Below are 13,385 nucleotides of genomic sequence, written 5' to 3' on the forward strand. Positions count from 1 at the left end.
TTGCTAGCAACAGAAAGCAAGCAAGATTACGTATTACTTATTGTTATGTAATTTTCTTGCTGGAAAAAAAATAGAGGTAGTTTTCTCTGCTGAGCTAATTATTTCTTTTGCATGGAAGCTTAGTTTCTCTTTTGTTTGCTTGATGTTTGTTTATTTTATTTCCAAAAGCTTTATAAAAAGACTGGAATTAAGGAGATTATTCCCTTGGAATAGGGAATGGTGAAGGATGACTCAAAATGCTCACAGAGGTAAATGCAAACCCACCACTGCTTTTCTCAAAGTTCACACAACAGCTCTGCAATGAAATGGCCGAGGGCAAAGGAACAGCCGAGTACAGACGCACCAGCATTACTAACATACCACGCATCCTTTGGAACTCTTTTTTTAGACTCTGTAAGCAGTCCATCTTTGCGTTATTTTTCTACCCTTATTTCATCTTCCAGATCTTCATCATGAACCAGAACCAGTAGGCAAGTTCTGAGAAACTCTGCGCTATCACCACCACCATAAAGCTGTGTTTCCTGGGGCTGCCTCGCAGGTACACGACTCAGCACCTAACGTTGGGACTGAGTTTACTCTGCAGCCTTTGTGTTAGTGGGTTCACTTAATCTCCAGTTTCTTTCCACAAAACATGTAAAATCTATCTGAAGCTATTAAAAAAAAAATCTGAGGATAAACGAGACAACGGTTTTTACCAGTGCAAAAAGTTGCATCCCAAACTGCTCCCCAAACCAGGTTTTCTTTAAAATATGAACCAGGCATACACCTCACAAAAGTGCCCAATGAAGTATTCTGCTCTTGTTCTGTTAACAAAAGGATTAATTTTTTATTCCTGTCTCATTGGGAATTGTTTCATTTTCATATTTAAACTTCTGCATATCTTCCCTGCCTCTCCCCGGAAAGAGCTCGTCTGCAGTCTTCTGTTAAGTACTATCAATATTAATATTCTGCTGCTAATTCAGCTCCTCTTCTCCGCAGCCACACAGCAGAGTACCCTAAAGTAATAGCATTGTCTGCTATCTGCAGCAATAAAGATAATATTTTCTGAACCCCCTCAAGTATTGTCAGTCTGTGGTTCAATGGATTACTCTTTAGATATAGTCTTAAACTCCTCCAAAGTGTAAAATAAAACTTTACCAGAAACAACTTCAAAAGTAAAAAAGACGACTATTCTATATTAAAACTGAAAATTTCTATTTTTGTGCTCCATTTCTTTCTAATATGGATTACTTGTTACTGAAAAAGTCTCTATTTTGCCTGTTCTAAAACCTGGGTGTTTTTAAAGACCCTGGAAAAATTTAAAAGTCAAATAAGCAATGCATATTAATGTTACTTTTTGTATTACTGAATTCTGCAGTAATGTTTACTGTTTCGAGGGGAGTTTATAATTATGCAAATTGCTAAGCAGTCTGCATAATGTACAACATGTTTGGGTTCACTGACTAGAAGCTGAGATACATTCCTCTAATGCTGCTCGTATGCTATGCAATTCAGTTTGCATTTCTTACGCTTCACTGCGCTGTACCTGTCTCCAGCAGTATCCCCTGCATCTCACAATTTATATGCAACCTCAGTACCTTTGCAGGCATTTGGCTTTCAGAAATTACTTAAATAATTTATGAGTTCCGACTTAACATTTTGCAAAGCAAAGCAACATTTTGATAGCCATGTAGCTGCTGAAACCTAGTGAAGAGGCTTTCACCCTTTTCATTATAAGCTCAATTGTTCTCATCATAGTTATAGCTTAAACATTGTGAAAGCTGTTCTAAGCTGCATATATGACAGTTAAGTGGGTGTTGTTTTTTTCATATCAAATTTTCTTACATGTATTCCATTGCCTTAAACAGAGCATACCTCCATTGTATCATAAATATCCTGGCTGTAGTCACTAACAGGCAGTTTCCCTGATCCTGTTTCCAAAGGCATACACCACTCTCACCCGCAGATTCAGAGCGGGTGTGCCTGTGCTGCTCCTGGTGTCTGGTCAGAGCACATGATACCAGAATGGTGATATTTTGAGGTGGGCTGACAGGGCTCAACAACCCCTCAAGCCTCCATCAGCCTGTTCAAACATTCTGCCCTGTGTGCCAGATTTATCCACTCAACCACCTTCTTAAAATACCACCAGGGACCTCAGTGTCAAACAAAAAGGGTTACATACATCTACAGAGAAGTGCAGGCAGTGATCAAGGTCTTCTGGTGTTCCCAGTTCTGACTGGCTCTGTCACCACCTTGTGAATCCTGTGTCCTGTGGCACTGCTCATGAGACAGGTTTGCCTGGCTTCGAGACAAGATCAGCTCTTGGCTCTAGCACAAGGCCTGGCTAAACCCCCCAAATCGATGTGGTGAGCCCTGCAGCAGCACTTAACTCCTCGCTGTATCCCAGGGAAGGGGTTGGGGAGAAAAATGACAGGAGAAGCATCAAGTTAAGCATGTGAACAGCTGGGAAGTTTTAGTCTCTTCAACCTCTGCTGCTCGCTGCTGTGGCAAAACAGTCTCTCTCAGGATTCACCAGTGCTGACCAGCCAAGCAGGGTTTTCTGTTTTAATGTTAACAATAACCTCTCAGGATTGCAGTCAACACTGACCCTTGTGCCATAATGACACGATTTCAGTAGGTGATTAATTAGACCAATTATTAACTTCAGCCCATCCTCAGGGTGTGGACCAGGCTATGCAAACTGACAGACTCAAAATCACAGGTCTTGACTCAGCTCTGGTTATGCTTTTATATGGTCTCTGTGGGATATCGATGCTCAATTAACTTATATTACTGTCTACAAACTTAATAGAGTTTTTTATAGCTAGAAGAAATCTGTGGCATATTTTCAAGCTCTCCTGTCTGAGATTAGCTGAAAATGGCTTTTTACTGCTAGTACAAGCTTATAGTGTGTTAGACCTAGCAGGTCTAGGTCTAGTCATGGGAGAGGCTGTGTGATGTCAGTCTTGATTTTCCCTCTTTTCCCCAGCAGTCACTGTGAAATCTGCTGTTATTAACTGTTTCTGAAAGAGGTAATATTCAATCTACATCCACTCTTTGAAATAAAAGGAAAAATATGGAAGAGAAGATTTGTGTTTGGAAATGGATTTTATAATTTTCTTATATCCACTTATTTTAAATAGGAATTTATTTCAGTACTTTCTAAGCTCCCTTGCGTAATTATATGAGGAATTTAAAACATTATTTCTCCAGGGAATAAGCCAGCTCATGCAGTTAAGAAGAAATTTTCCTTAGAGACAGATAATTTCATAATTAGCCACTACAGGATTTCTTTTTGCTTCCAGCTATTATGGGAGAAAAGATATTTGACCAGCCTGACTAACTGGCCTCAAACAACATCACTGTCACTGTGTTCTGGCTGAACTGGAGTATAAAAAAGCTCTGGTTAAAGAGAACAAAAAAAGGCATCCCAAAACAAACAAACCAAGCAACAAACAACCAAACAGAAAACCCCAAACCAGCCTGCCAATTACAGCAATATCTTCTATTTTTTTTTTCTTCAAGTTTTAATTAAGGTTAATCTTAACTTACCTACTGAGTTCATGTTTAATAAATTGAACAACATTTGTATTGGTCAGAATCTGCACCTTTTACATCTGTTTCCCTTCTGTAAGACTTTGTGTTTCCTCAGCTAGATGACACTTCAGTATTAGAATTTGCAAGTGTACGGCAGAACATACATGCGCACGATTCAATGGCACAGTGATATCGGATGTCACTACAATGCCTGTTGTTTCTTTGTAAGACCTCAAGAAACTACAACAGACAGATCTTTCTCATGCCAAGACATACAACTTATCAAAATATGCGAAAGTTCCAGCTTGAAGGAATACAAAATTTCACTAAACAAAAGAACAATGGAATGAGAAAAAGATAATTTAGAACTACAAGTAAGAAAATTATTTGTCCAGCATTATAAGAAGAAACTTGAGAAATCTAGAGCACAGGTCCAGCTCCTCAGTAACAGATCGCTTTTATTCCTCTTTCTGGAAGGTGCTCATTTTCATCTAAACAGATGAACCATTTCCCAGCTACGTGCCAGATGTTACTGTGAAACAGAGCTGATAAAGCACTTATTAACATTGTACCTTGGACTTCACTGATCACAGTAACTAAACCAGATTTTTATTTCCCATTACTATTTGTGCATTAAACATGTTCCAGCCATTGCTTCCTGTTCAAGAAAACTGCTCACATCAGTCATACCCTTTAAAATGCCACATGGATGACTGTTGCCCAGTCAATGTCTACGCAAACAGTGCTTAACAAGTCATATCCATGGGTCTAGGCAGCAGGAAAGCCTGAAAGAATACTTTGAAGAAGAATAAATGACAATGTTATGTAATGCAATCTAGTCTGAAGAAAAATCAAAGAGTAGCTCTTAGAGGCTGAGAAGATGAAACCCAATGACAGTAGGGAAGAGGAAAGGGAGCGACTTTAAGTAGATGGAAAAGAAGCATAATATAAATACATTAATTTTGATTCAAATTATTTCCCTGATGTTTTTTATTTTTTTTCTTGTCTTACAGTTTGTGCTTAAGTTAATGCTTTGCACATGTTTCCTTTCTCCAGCTGCTGTGAGAGGGCAGCACAATGTCCTACCTCAGCTGAACAAGTTCACAGGTTGCTGCCTTGACCAGAATTTACTCCTGTCTGAGCTCCTTGGTCACAGCATTTGCCTCCCTGAATAGCCAGGACTGTTCACCCTTTGTGGCCTCGATATCTTAACACAGTCCCACAAACACAAAGAGGAAAACCACTGTAAGCTTATACTCTCATATAGAAATTTCAACGCAACATTAACAGAAATTTTCCCCCTATAAAAGTGTTTCAGACTAGCTTTTGTCTACCAGATCAGGAGCATTTTGAAGTTGAAATGATCAAGCATTGATAAATATTGCATATGACTACATTTGTATTGTCTATTAATTTCTGACCCATGACTCTTATATTTTAAAAGAATCCTGAAGAAATGAATACCTAAACCAGTCTGGCTGAGCAAAACAAGTGGTTTAGCCCTGCACTGCAAAAACAGAGAGTTGAAGTTTGCCAAGGAAAACAAATGCTTAGCAGGCAGCCACCCAGAGACCATTTCAAGGACATTATCTCCAAAAGGGATAGTCAAATGGAAAACAGATGAAAATGAAAAAGAGAAATACCACGATCTCAGTATTTTCAAGCAGAAAATAAATTCCCCAAATGATCAATCACTACTGGTGAGAATTTGCAGGCTCTCCAATACCGTAGTGCTGTTGTAACCATGATAACACAGTTGCACGTTACAGCTATTAGGATGACTATGTTTATATAAAGGCTGTAGCGTTATTTCTAACATGAGTGTACAAATAAAAATCAATAAGGTTTGTGAGAGGTCTCAGCAGGTGTTCTGCTTTTTACTAAACAGAAATGTTCGAAAAAGAAGGCAAGGCTTGTACCACCTTGGAAAAAGAAATACGGGGGTTTATGGGTAAGGAGAGCACGTAGTAAAAGGAACGTTAACTCAGTAATGCACGTAATGTGCTGGTTTGAAATGTTTACAAATCAGATATTACAGCTGCAAATGTTCCCATTGTAAGTTCAGCGAAATGGACAGTAGTTATTATTAAATAAATACTGTGACTTTGACTGATGCAAGTGGAACTATCTGAAAAAATTGTTAGGAAGTTATTAAGAACCTGATCAATGAAAATTGCTTATAAAGACCTATGTAAATTGGACAGATTAATTGATGAAAATAACATTCCCGAGAGTGTAGTTAAAAGGTTGAGGTCTCATATATTTGCAGTGCTTTTTCTCACCTCCAGAACCAGGTAACTGCTAGCATTTTACTTTGCTGGAGTGGTATTTAGTGTTAATAACATACAGTGTCAACCTATATTTATTTTTTCTGTTGTGAAAAACAGCTCCTAAAAAAAGCTATATAATTTTTATGACTGTATACAACAATGAGCCTCAATAATTAACAAATATTTAACTGACTACTTTTTGAGAGCCAGATGCACAACTGCTCATTCCTCAAGTGGCACTAACATTTACTTTCTAGAGACTTATTCATTTTAAGTGCCTATACCTATGTTAAAATAGCTTTAGAATCCCTTTTTCTGTTTCAGAAAAAAAAAAAATCTGAATTTCACTATCACATAGAAAACTCTTTCAAGAGACACAGGGAATATTACAAGCACAGAGAAAATGAAACATACTGAGTTGTTGAGTAAGTAATTCTAAATTCTATGAGACAAACAGTACTAAGGTAACTTCAGCATACGTTTCTTTTTCTCGAAACAGATTTTTAAATAGAGATGGGATGTAACTTATTACAGATATTTGAAAGAAAATGGCCAGAGAATAGTCCTTTTTTATGAACCACTATGCTCAGATTTTTCATCACAAAAAAGCCCAAGACACAGATCAAATGAAAGTATGACTACAAAAATAACAGACATTTTTCATTAAACCTGGAGAACAAAATATCTGCTTTATCTCTGCATACATTTCTGTATTAGGTTTTGATTACTTGATTGTATTCATAATGATTTGCAATTGTAATATCATTTTGTTTGGGATGGGATTCTGTAGCTATTTCAAGGGGTGAAGGGCTAATTCACATGCTGTTTATTGCAACTCTGAGTACACCAAAATACGAAGGAATCATCTTGCTCCAGCTACTCTACATCCACATTACCCGACAGAGCTACTGCAAGCATCACTTGTGGTTTATTGACAAGTCTTGTGATTGCACCTGGGTTATTCATACTGCAGGGACATCCACAATTTAAGTCATCTCACTGGCTTTAGAGGGCTATTTTCATAAATTTTATGTTATTAAGAGCCTGGTAGAACACATACAGCTGGTCAGCTGTTTCGTTGTTTCTCTGAGCTCTGATATAAAACTTCTTACTGGCTGATTTCACCCATCTTACATGTGCATTTTTCCACCTAAAATCTGAACCAGTGCATCCCAGGGGACCTTTCTGTCCTCTGGCAATCAAATCTATGTATGGACAACCAACATTGTCTCAGCTCACAGTACAAACCTATAGCTTATAGTGGTTTATCAACTTGCCTGACACTGAGAATGGGTTTGGAAGATCTTTACTTCTGGAGGAACAGATTCACCTCCCTAGTGCTAATGCCTGCTGCTGAAATGGGAAAAATAGAATAACTCTCTATAACATAAAACATGGGTGTTTGAAGTACCTTATAGTCCAGAGAAAAGGAAGCATGCTGTCTATGTATACAAGGAAGCTGATAATAAAATATTGCATATCAACAGAACAAAGTTGCTTCGAATGCAATTAGACACAACATTTACTTTTTTCCTTAAATAAACATCATTTTTCTTGGTTATAGATTTGAAAAACTAATTTGTCTACATTCCTGCAATATACACATATGAAAATTAAATAACACCTATACGTCAACTAGATATTAAATACTGTAGCAATACCTACAAAAGGATACTTGCTCAAAAAAACAGTTTTCATCAAACAGGAGAAAAAACACAAACACTCAGGAAGATAAACAAACAAACAAAAAACCAGAAAAAATTCCCACCAAAACCCCATAAACACCAACACAAACAAAAAAATCCCCAAATAAACAAAAAGAAACCAAAACAAAAAAACCCATACCAAAACCAATCAACACAAACCAGAATTGCGTCTGTCATCCACGTGAGCAAAGCTTGCAATATGCTTTTGAAAACTTGAGTATCTTTTCAGGTCTTGTATTATCTCATTAGGCAGGAGTATAAACTGGAAACAAAAAACACATAAGCGCTATATAAACAAGACATTAAACAAAATATTAATTGGAGCAATTTATAAGTGTTCACAAAACTGTAGAGAAGTGAAGTTCCTCTTAAATGAAGAAATGCACAGGCCTAAAAGAACATTGACCAACCCTGTATGATTTATTTCCTCATCTTCCAGCCAAATAGTTTTAAATTTTCACATATTTAAAAGATTGAGACTGTATTAAACATGAACAACAGCTGACTGCCAGCCTTTTCATTAAGAGAGCTCCTCAAAGTTCTTTTGACATCTATTGATCTATGTTTGTGAAGGGAAAATGTCAGTAATAAGAAATCTTCAAAAAATACAGGCAAAACATGCTTCTCTACAGCTCAGCTCCAGGAAGAATAAAGTTACAACAATTACCTGTAACCACATCAGAGATTTTGACTGTGAAGAGTTCTGCATTTCCTTGGAAACACTAATATTTAGGGTCTGACCTCCGCGCTTCTCATTGCACAGAGATCTGCTGAAGCTGTGCTGCAGATGTGCACAGCTGGAGGGAGGCTGAGCTAAAGGCTCCCATCTGGTTGGCACTGGCTGGGAAGATAGATCCTGAAGAAAAGGCTCTTCCAAAGGTGGCTAAGGTACCTTGTGTCACAAGGAAATTCTCATATTTGTGTTTGAAGAAGGCAGAAGAGAAAAATCCAACAGTGAGAATGTGTAAAAGAGAATAAATCATAAGGGTGCAAAGGACCAGTAAATAAACACAGTCTGACAGTCTGCTTGGGGCTATCAGGCTGCAATTCTGAAAGAAGTTTTCGGTGTAACAGTTCATTTTACTGAAGAAATGAGTAGTCCTAAAATCAATGCATCTCTCAAAGAGGTATGTGTGTCCTTCATTATAGATGCTTAAGTTGCATTTCAAGCACCTAAACAAGGAACCGTAGCACACTTAGCCTGCTTATTCTGCCACCCAGGATGCTCAGAGCCATGGACAACCAGCTCTTCTGCAAGATGTCTGGGGTCACTAGTAAGGAATGAACTTTCCCCAATAAGACATGACACTTCTTTGCATTCAGAAAAGAATTCATAACCGAGCCTGAGGGTAGCTGGAGCTGCAAGACAGTTTTCAATTATTTCCTTGCAAAGCTGTGACTTGCATTTCAATGCACCTACATCGTCAGGGTAATGAAACTACAATCTTCTAACAGAAGTTTCTCATATGGGCAGAAGTTGATTCCTCTCAGTGCCTCGAACACATTATTTCTAAAAAGCCAGAGATAGTAATAAAATGTTTTCTTGAATGTTTTTTTCCTTTCTCCTTGTTTCATTAAGGTAATTTTGATCAATCCTGCCATGCAACTGCTAGCACACTCTCTCCAACTAATTTTTTTTCCCAGTTGAATCAGACTGTGTGGTAACTTGTAGCAACTCGTGGCAACTATTCAAACAGCTTCCAGCAGAACAGTGAAAGGAAGAGCATGGGTAGTACAGTATATTCTCTGCACTTCCTTCCCAGTTGGCTCTTCACAATCCTTTTGAAACTGTAAAAAAGCCAAGGTTCTTTGCAGCCTTATAAAACAGTTCATGTTATGCTGATGTTAAGTATAATGCTATTCCTCTGAGGAAAAAAAAATACTAAAATGGAAGTATTGGAAACAAACAACACTTTTATCATTTAGCACCTCACAGTTACAAGTGATATTCAGTAAGGCTATTTGATACCACTGAACTAAAAGAATGATTATAATCCAGTATTTGGACACTAGATGGCAATGTTCGATTTTATTTAGTCATGTGATTGAAACAATGATTAAATCGGATCTTCTAAGAGAGGAAACCCCTTTTTTTGGGTTAAAAAGGAAGAAAGAACTGTTTGATCTGGCTAAGTAAGAATAAAGATCTGAATCTTAGTGAATAATCCATCTAAAGTAGTGGAAAATCAGCAAAATTATTTTCTGTGAGACACAAAACATAGACAACCTGGATATGATCATCAAGTACATTAAGAAGAAAAAAAGAACATTTTGTGGTAAGAGGACAACATGCAGTAAAACCATAAGGATTTATTATTGTCCCTTAAAAAAATATTTTACAGTAATGTTTCATTGCTTCAAAGAAAGAAACAAAAGAAATATAAATTTAGCAGTCCTTTACTGAATTCTTCCCTTCTCTGTATTACAGGTACTGAGACATCTGAGGACACCAAGCTTCCCCCAACCATCATGAATTTAAGGCTAAATTTCACTAGTCTGGAGCAGCCAGTTCTGTTTTAGTAAAGAAAACCTATGTTTGCACCTAACTTATACAACTACAAAGAAGAAATGTTTTTAGGGCTGTTATTGGGAGAAATGATGATAGGAGAAAGTTGAAGTAGAGTTGATAGCACAGTTTTATAATATGCAGAAAGCCGAGATTTTTTATCAGACTGTCTTTTTAAACCTATTTCCCAGAGACTTTAGGCTTGAGCTCATATTCTCCTGCACAACAGAAAAATCTCTGAAATAAAGGCTAATTTATTTTATTTTTCCAGTCTAACAACAGCAACAACAAGTTTTCTCTCTGTCTTTCTTTCAAATAAGAGCAAGAGTCAGGCAAAAGTACAGAGATCATTTCCATTCCTGCTTCCCCAGCTGTTTCATTTGCTCCTGCTGCAAAACATTCTTTTATTCAAAACTATTTCCTGTTAAATGTTTAAAAGTTTCTTAAAATTTTAAATATATGTCTCTCTACATTAACAATCTTTACATAGGGTAGTGAACAGGCAAATGAATAATATTTTAGAAGTCAAATCAGCTGTTCTAGTTATGTTGTCTCACACCCAAATCCATTTTTCCGTGCTATACAGGGAGTGTTAAACGTGCAAGCCCCCGTGCTCTCTTTGGGAAACATACACCAGTCTCACGGACAGATTTCAGAAATATCCTTAGTAATTCAGTAATTGCTTTTGCTTATCATTATATTGATGGAGAATTCCATTATTTAAAGAACTCTCAAACCAAAACCACCCCAGAAGCCATTTTCCTTCAGCCTCAGTCATCCTTCTCTTCACAGGCTTTGATAAAACCACATATGTGAGAAAGATTTAATGCACCAAACTTAGTCCTGTGACTAAATGACATTAATGATCATTTTAATGATTCTGACATCAGAAATAATTTTCTCAGAGAAAAGCTCAAAGTTAAATAATTTCAGAGAGAGAACAGGAGTACTGATTTAAATTTTACAACGAATTTCCCAGTTTTCTTGTCTTATGGTTTGCTGCTCTCTGACCTAAGAATGCTAGTCAAATCCAAACTGTCTGGTGGAATGGGATGCTATGCTGCTGCCATTTCAAAGCCATGGCTCAAAAAGTCTTGGATGTTAATCTAATTATCCAGTGGAAACACTTTAGGCAGTGTGATTAAAAAGTGGAAATCACAGCAGGACATGAAATACAATTGCACTACCGAAACCAATAACAGATGTTTTCTACCTGTCTTAGCCAAAATAATCTGTCGTCTCTCCTTCCAACAGCTCTGCGATAGTTCTGATTTTGACTCATTTCCCTAAGTACAACCATAAATGAAATAGAACAGGAAGAGAAGAAAACAAAAAAGATGGTTTAAATTTTATTTTTAAATTATATTTGAGATTTTAAAAATGACAGATTAACACTGAGATCAGAAGAACTTGTCCTTGGAAATGCAAATAAGTCACAAAATTTGTAGACTAAATTAGTCCCTATATATTGGTTAAAGAAAACAAATGAAGCTGAGAAGTACATTTCTATTGGCAGTTATGAGGAACAACTCTCTCCCGTTTAGTTATTTGTTGTTTATTTCTGGTGCAGCAGTGCTTTGAGGTCTCAGTGAAGTCCCAGTTCCCTACTACAAGAAGGGATAATTCTCATCCTACAAGAGGCAAAACAAACGATGAAGGAAGGTAGAAGCAATGAAACAACAAAGTTTAAGGATGCTCCTAAATAATGCGATGTATCAGTGACAGAAGGAAAAACAGTTCAAGGTTTCGGGAGCCCTGGACTTGTGTACTGACCTCAGAAGGCTTAGTCTCAACACTTGTCACCATGACTTTATTTATTTAGGACGTATCAAAGTCCACTTTCCTCAGGCTCCTGTCTTTCCATTAAAATCACTATGTTTCATTAGCTAGTGCTATACAGTTGAGCTAGCTGGGCTGGTGATGAACACAGACCCAAAATTAAGTGCGGGCAGAACTACAACTAGAAATGCAGGTGGTGATGTAGTTCATAATTTGCATGAGTTCAGATGAAAGCTCTGCATGAACGACTAATGTAAACACTTGGTGAAAACAGAATACGACATTGAGACATGGCTCGCCTGAGCTAAACAAGCCTGAAAATAATTCAGGTATATTAACTTAAACAAGCTTGTGTGGCAAAAAGCAGCATCTGGGTTCACTAAAAGGCAAAGACTCCTGAGGTTGGTTGCCATCCTCTTTTTCCAATACACTTGTTTCATATAGGGTATGGGAAAAGGGCACAAAAAAGGGGCAAAGCTACAAGAAGGAGTTACTTTTAGCTGTTGCAAAGGGACCTCAGACTTAAGACAGACTTTCTCAGGACTTGATGCTGCTGTTTTTGGCTAGACAGAGCTCTGTCTGTAAGCTTTAGCTCTATCAGGGCAGCGAGCTCTAAGTTTTCTGCATAAGTAGAAAGATGTTGCTATGTTACAATGCTGAAGTGTAACAGCAAAGTGCATCTAAAAAAAATCTACGTTCTCCATGACAGTTACGTTTTCTATATTTAAAGATTGAGTATATGTCACAATATCAGAAAGATGCACCTAAACATCCTGTAAGTTTTCCTAATATGTTCCATAATTCCTTTAAGAGTTACAATAATTCTCCCACTTTCAGGATTCCCTGAAACTGAAGTCCATGAAGCCACAAAGCCTGAATTATTTTCGATTGTCTCTCTACAATGAGAACAGTACAGTTCACTTCTGTGAGCTGAAGGCCTCCCCAGAATATTAATTTTTAGTTACTTGATTAGCTTAAAAGGAAGGATCAAATATTTTTCAAATTTGAAATATAAACAGATTGGCAATGCCAATTATTGAAGAGCTTATAAAGATACAAAGAAAGTATATTTTAGTATACAGGAGTTTTGAATTTCTGTTGTTCCTTAAGAAAAATGACATATTGTGCACAGAAGATCAATAGGAAAAGAGAAAGAAAATACCCCAAATACCACCTGCTGTTCCTTTGTAGAGATCGATCTGGGAAGTCTGCCCAAAAAATATTATAACAAAAGAATTTGTCCAAATAAAGATTTCATTACAAAACAACTATATAGCCTTACTACTTAAACAAGTGTGTGAGTTTTGCCTCCAAGGCTGCTTCTTGGCTCCTTTTCACCACAGTTCAAAGCCAGCACCACACCACACACTGAGGGGTGCACATCACAGGGCATCTTGGCTTCATCTGTGGAAGTCAAGTCCCTCAGTTTCTAACACAATCATTCATCTTGGATTTTTCATTCTAACTATGACATGCCAAAGAAGTCAGTGTTAAGCTTCTCTCCAAAGTAGACATCAACAATATTACATACCACTGAGTTTTAAAAAAAAGTTCAGTGAAAAAAGAGTAAAGTTATTCCTTTCAATTCAAAATCAAGTCTTCTTTTTT

Source organism: Streptopelia decaocto, assembly GCF_964273445.1.
Source record: "Streptopelia decaocto genome assembly, chromosome: 12".
NCBI classification, from domain to species: Eukaryota; Metazoa; Chordata; class Aves; order Columbiformes; family Columbidae; genus Streptopelia; species Streptopelia decaocto.